Raw genomic sequence first — 6,021 nt, 5'->3', positions numbered from 1 at the left:
GAAGGTCGTACGCTGCTGTGCGTGGGTCTTCACGTGGATGAAGTGGACGGCGGCGGCACAGGCGTGCAACGTGTCCGGGAATACCACACGAATAGCAGATGGGCCGATTGTCCGCTGTGCGCCAGGAAATAATTGCTCGATGAACTGGAGGTCGTCGTGGCGTGGAGGTAAAAACAGGGCTGGGCATCGGAGGCAAAGCCCGAAACGTCGGTGGGCGTGGTCGTGCGACGGCGTCGGCGTAAGTCAGTGGGGCGGTGAGTTGAGGCGCCCGCTCCAGAGGAAGGACCTCGGACACTTCTTCTTCTATAACGTGTCGTAGGGTCGGACTGAAGGAACGAACTGGACTCCGGCGGGTTGGAGATAAGGGAGAGCTGGCGAGCAACTTCTTCCCGGACGAAAGCCTTGATCTGCGAGAGGAGGTCGGAATCGTCAAAAGGAGAGGTGAAGCCGGACAACGATTCCTGATGGGGAACAGGACGGCGGGTGAGGAGGCGTTGACGGCGGAGCTCGTCATAGCTTTGGCCGAGTTCAATACCTTGGGCAACAGTAGAGGGGCTCTTTGAAATCAACATCTGAAACGCGTCCTCGTCGATGCCGTTCAGTATATGCTTGATTTTATTGCCCTCAGTCATGGATGCATCTACGCGTTTGCAGAGATCGATGACATCTTCGATGTAGCTCGTAAAGCTCTCACCAGGCTGCTGAGAGCGCGACTGCAGACGCTGTTCGGCACGAAGCTTTTGAACAGCAGGGCGGCCGAACACAGTCCAGCTTGGGACTTCGCTTTCGTGGTTGCGAAGCCACAAGTGGGCAATTCCGGTGAGGTAAAAAGGGACGGTGGTCAATTTCGTGGTGTCGTCCCATTTGTTGTTAAGACTGACGCGTTCGTATTATGATAGTCAGTCATCAACGTCGTGGTCATCTGCAGCGGTAAAGATGGGAGGGTCCCGCTGACGGAGTGTGCCGGGACATACGGAGGACTGGGGAGCAGGTGGTGGTACGCTCGTGGCGCTTGCGGAGGTCATGATGGCAGGCACGATCCGGCTGCGCAATTCCAGGATTACAGGAGACCCAGCAAACCTCCACCAATTATGACAAGGAAGTCTGGAACGGCCGTGGACGACACGAAGGATGCCGACAGGAAGACAGAACAGCGTAGGCTTAGCCAGGCACACCAGGAACAGCGTCGAGCCCGAGCCCCACTTCAGTAGCACTGGCGATACAGCTGCGGAGCTCTACACGACGCACTTCTTCTTCCTTACACTAGGACGACTTGAAGGCGAAAGCCTGAACGCCGCTAACTAAACGACACGACTACCACTTAGTTGCTGAGTCATCTTCACTCCGAACCCATACTTTGCAAAAATAAATTTTACAAGTCATCTTTGCTTCACCAAACATTGACCGTGACTCAGCACTTTTTTGCTAAGTCATCATCACTGTGTAACCCAAAATTTACAATCATTTTTGCAAGTCATCATGTTTTTTGCAAGTCACCCTTCCTATGATTCACCAAACTCAAACTGTGACACAGCACTATCATTTTGCTGAGTCGCTCACACTTGGATCCTGAAATCTCTCATCATATATATTTTTATGTCCCTCCCCCATCCATTAGGCCTTGATCCACTCTTAATTCACACTTTATTTACTCTTGATTGAAACTATCATTGCTTGGTTCACCTTCATTCAATCTATCATCTCGGTTTTACTTTCAACAAACTTGATATCCTCTATTACGACAAATTTCCAATTTTCATCACTCTTGATTCGCCTTATCACTACTTCCTTCACCTTCATTCACTCTTAATTCATAATACTTTATTCTTCATTACCATAGCTCACTCCAGCTCATAATGACCTTTCGTTTGACTCCTACAACCCCATTAAACCCCTTTAATTTACTGTCAATTCACTCTTAATTCACCTCATTCACTTTTCTGTATCATTACCATCATAACCATACCTACACGCAATACTATCATTATTGCTAGGGTTTTGGCGACCTTTCGGGTTTTTCGACGAATTTTTCCGCTTTGTCATACTAATTATCTCTAATAATTTAATGACTATCATAATCATTCATCGATATTTACTTCCTCATTTATATTCCTTTTATGAGTATGTTGAATTGGCGATGAGAAAAGTCCAAACTCCGTAACTGTAGTCACGGGCTACTTCAATGCAAAATTGGAGCATGAGCAGGCTGGTGAGCAAGAAATGGGCAACTGCGGCATCGATTCTAGGAACACAACAGGTCAGATGTTGGTAGAATTCGCGGAAAGGAATAGGCTCCGAATAATGAATACCTTCTTCAGGAAGCGCAGCAACAGTAAGTGGACCTGGGAAAGCCTTAATGAAGAAACAAGACATGCAATAGATTTCAGACTCCCTGCCGATCCCAGCACAGTGCAGGATGTAGAAATGTTAGGTTGGATAAAGTGCAGTGACCATACGTAGGTGAGGTCAAAGATTTCTCTCAATTTGAAGAGAGAACGAGTAAAATTACTCAAGAAGAAACCTGCCAACCTTGACGCAGTAACCGTAAAAGCAGACCAATTCAGGCTGATGCTCACAAAGAAATATGCCGCTTTAGAAGTGGAACATGGAGATAACATAGAGGTAAATAATGAAACCGTAACTAGGCTGATATTAGACGCAGCATCTTGAAATGGGAGGTAAGGCAAAAAGGGCAACCAGTACGTAAGCTCTCCCAAGTAACAAAAGACCGAATAAAACGACAAAGCACCAAAGTGTTCAACTCAAGACATAAGATAGAATTGGCTGAACTGTCAAAACTGATGAAGATTAAAGTAAGGGATATTCGAAATTATGACTTAGAAAAGATTGAGAAAGCAATAAAATATGGACGCAGCATGAAATCAGTGACAACAAAACCTGGCATAGGACGCGGCAAAATGTATGCCTGAAATATAAGGAGCGTAATATCAGCAGGCATTTTGAAGACAAAGTAAAGGCAGCGGAAGCATTCTATACTGACGTGTACATTTCCCAGAGCAGTCAAATTATTTCATTTGGAGTAGCAATGAACAGGATTAAACAGTCGATTTATTCAAATATGGAGAAGGTAATGCTGCTTGAAAAGTTTGCGGCCCTTTATACGCAATGCCTCACGACTTCAAGTGTACCAGAGAACTAGAAGAACGCGAAAATTATACCAATCCATTAGAAAGGAGACGTTAAAGAATTGAATAATTATAGGCTCACTAGCTTTCTTTCAGTATTATACAAAATATTCACCAAGATAATTTTCAATAGTATCAGGGCAGCACTTGACTTCAGTCAACCAAGACAACCAGCTGGGTTCAGGAAGGGATATTCTACGATGGATCACATCTATGGCGTCCCTCAGGTAATCGAGATAGCTGCGGAGTACATTCAGCCTCTCTATATGGCTTTCATATTTTATGAAAAGGTATGTGATTCAGTGGAGCTACCAGCAGTCATAGAGGCATTGTGTAATCAAGGAGTACAGGAGGCATACGTGAATTTCTTGGCAAATATCTACAAAGATTCCACAGATACCATGGTTCCTCCAAGAAAAGTATAAAGTTATTTATCAAGAACGGGGTCAGGCAAGGAGACAATCTCTCTAATGCTCTCTCTCTCTCTCACTTCATGCTTAGAAGTATTCAAGCTCTTAGACTGGGAAGGCTTAGGAGTCAGTATCAGGGGCGACTATCGCAGGGAGAGGCCTTTGTCCTGCAGTGGACATAAACGCATGGGAGAATGTGAACCACGGCGGCACCTCGGATCTGTTTGTGCCCCGGTGCCGCTATTTAGGAATAGCATCGATCTCTTAGCAGCAGCCACAGTTGTGCCTTCAAGCCTGGCAGGTGACAGTGGTCTGCCTTTTCCGGTCCTTCGGCTATTCCTAAATAAACGTATCACGGTTTTGGTGATCCGAAATATAATCTCACAATCAGGGAGGAAGCAGTCTACCTGACTGGAGCAGTATTTTTTTTATTTGGGGTGTTGCTACGCTGCGCTCCGCAACAACCCAACAACCATCGCTTCGCGGCGGCGCCCAGCACCGCGGCCACCGGGTCACAAACTGATCTGAGGCGCCGCCGTGGTTGACGTTCTCCCATGTGGCGCCGCCACAGTCCGAGGGCCCAGCTGCCCTGGAAAATTAATTACGCTTCCGGGGGAAATGGGGTAGACGCTTCACGCGTGTGTCAAGATTACTTCCTCCGAATTCCGTCGCGAGGCGCCACCCAGAGGGTACTTTCTCCCACGATCGTGAAGCAGGCGCGAACGCTAGCCGTTGGGGAGAGTAGGAAATGGCGATCGAAGATGGTGGTGAACCGTTGGATCGGCCGCATCTGGCTGGTATTGAAAAATAGAGGAGGCGCTGTCCTGACCAACCGCGGCCGTGTCTTCCTATCTGACGTGTTGAAGCCCTGCTTCTTCGGCGCCATGTTGTCCATCGCACCAATACGACCTACCACCCTCAGCCAAACGGCCTCAGTGAGCGTTGTAATCGGGCTTTGGGCGGCATGCTTGCGACTCGTGTCGCTAACTGGGACCTGGACAGCACTAGTAAGAAAGTGACAACCAATTTTTCTCTACTATTCTTGTTGTACGGTCGCCAACCGTGTCGTACAATCGACACGCTACTGCCCTACAACCCCGATGCCTCCGAGTATGCGCCATTTCCGAATCTGCCCGATATGCCGAAGAATGTCGTTAAGTGGTCAGGCGTTTGACTACGACCGACCAGCAACGCCAGAAACAGATGTGAGGCGACCACTTTCCCCCCGCTACTTTCCTTCCCATAACACTCGTATTATTGTCGGGTCCTACCGCGTGGTCTAGCCACATCTCCTGTTTACTCAGGTAGACCACCTCAAGTCCTAGTTCTACTCTGCTGTGCCCACCTCTTAGATCGCCAGAACGGCTCATGCTTATTCCGCGGGGACAATTGTAATGAAGAGGAGGAGACCAGCCGAAGCGCAAGCGTGATCGCCAACGCAGTGAGCGAGACAGTGCTCGACCAGAACCAGTGCTCTTCGCTGCGTACCTTTCAGGATTAACGGCCCACGTCTCTTTTGAGGGGAGCTTGCTTCCCGCAGCCCAAAGTTCGGAATTGCTGCGGTAACTTTCGCAAATTATTAACAAAGCCAATGGTCTTCTTTTGTGGCGCAAACATTCTTTTTAAACAATCAAGATAACTCGAAAGAACATGTAGTGGCTGATAGAGTGGTTGGAATATCACGTGACGCTCTCATCTCTAAGACTCCTCGTTGTTGGTCTTTATCAATACATTTAAAACTAATCGCAATAACAAAACCAGCAAATAGAGGAGGGTCTGGCGATTCTTTCCTCGTTCTCTACATTTTAACAAGGAAATATAGTACAAACAGTTGTGCACATGGACATGCTTCACAGGCGATGTGAAGATTTTGCTAATCTTAGAAGCCCTTGTCGGCGTGCATTATCACATGAATTGGGAACATTTTTGTGTCTACCCTAGACCTAGCTGTTGGGCCTTTCCGTTTTTCTCTGCTATCAGCCTGATTTACTTGTTCCCAATATGTTCTTTTGCAACGAAATAAATGAAATACCGGTTAGATGAATACCCACCTTTCTCCCAATGTAAAGTGGTTGAGTACGTGTCAGAGCTACCGTTCACCATGCAGAGCAAGGTTAACGCTGCGTTAGAGGGGTTCCTAGTGCATTACCCCCATTTACATGTATGCGACTTGCGGTCAATTCGAACTATGCGCCATTGTCGTAGTCATGTAAACGCGTTTCATAAGAAATAAGAAGCTTTCTTTTACTCAAGGCTGCCAAGCGCTGCATATAGTGTTATACATGCCGGTCTTCGTTTTAGTGTATGGCGAAAACGATAAATAGACCATATTTATATAATTAGTGCTAGGTCTTCTCCACTTGGTCACAAAGGTGGGGAGCGTTCATTCGTTTCATTACGCCTGCATTTACTATTATCCTTTACGAAAGGGCAAACGTCAGGGAGAAAGCGGATGTAACTTTTTT

This window comes from Dermacentor silvarum, chromosome 9 (assembly GCF_013339745.2).
Source record: "Dermacentor silvarum isolate Dsil-2018 chromosome 9, BIME_Dsil_1.4, whole genome shotgun sequence".
NCBI lineage: Eukaryota > Metazoa > Arthropoda > Arachnida > Ixodida > Ixodidae > Dermacentor > Dermacentor silvarum.
This window is presented reverse-complemented; position numbering follows the sequence as displayed.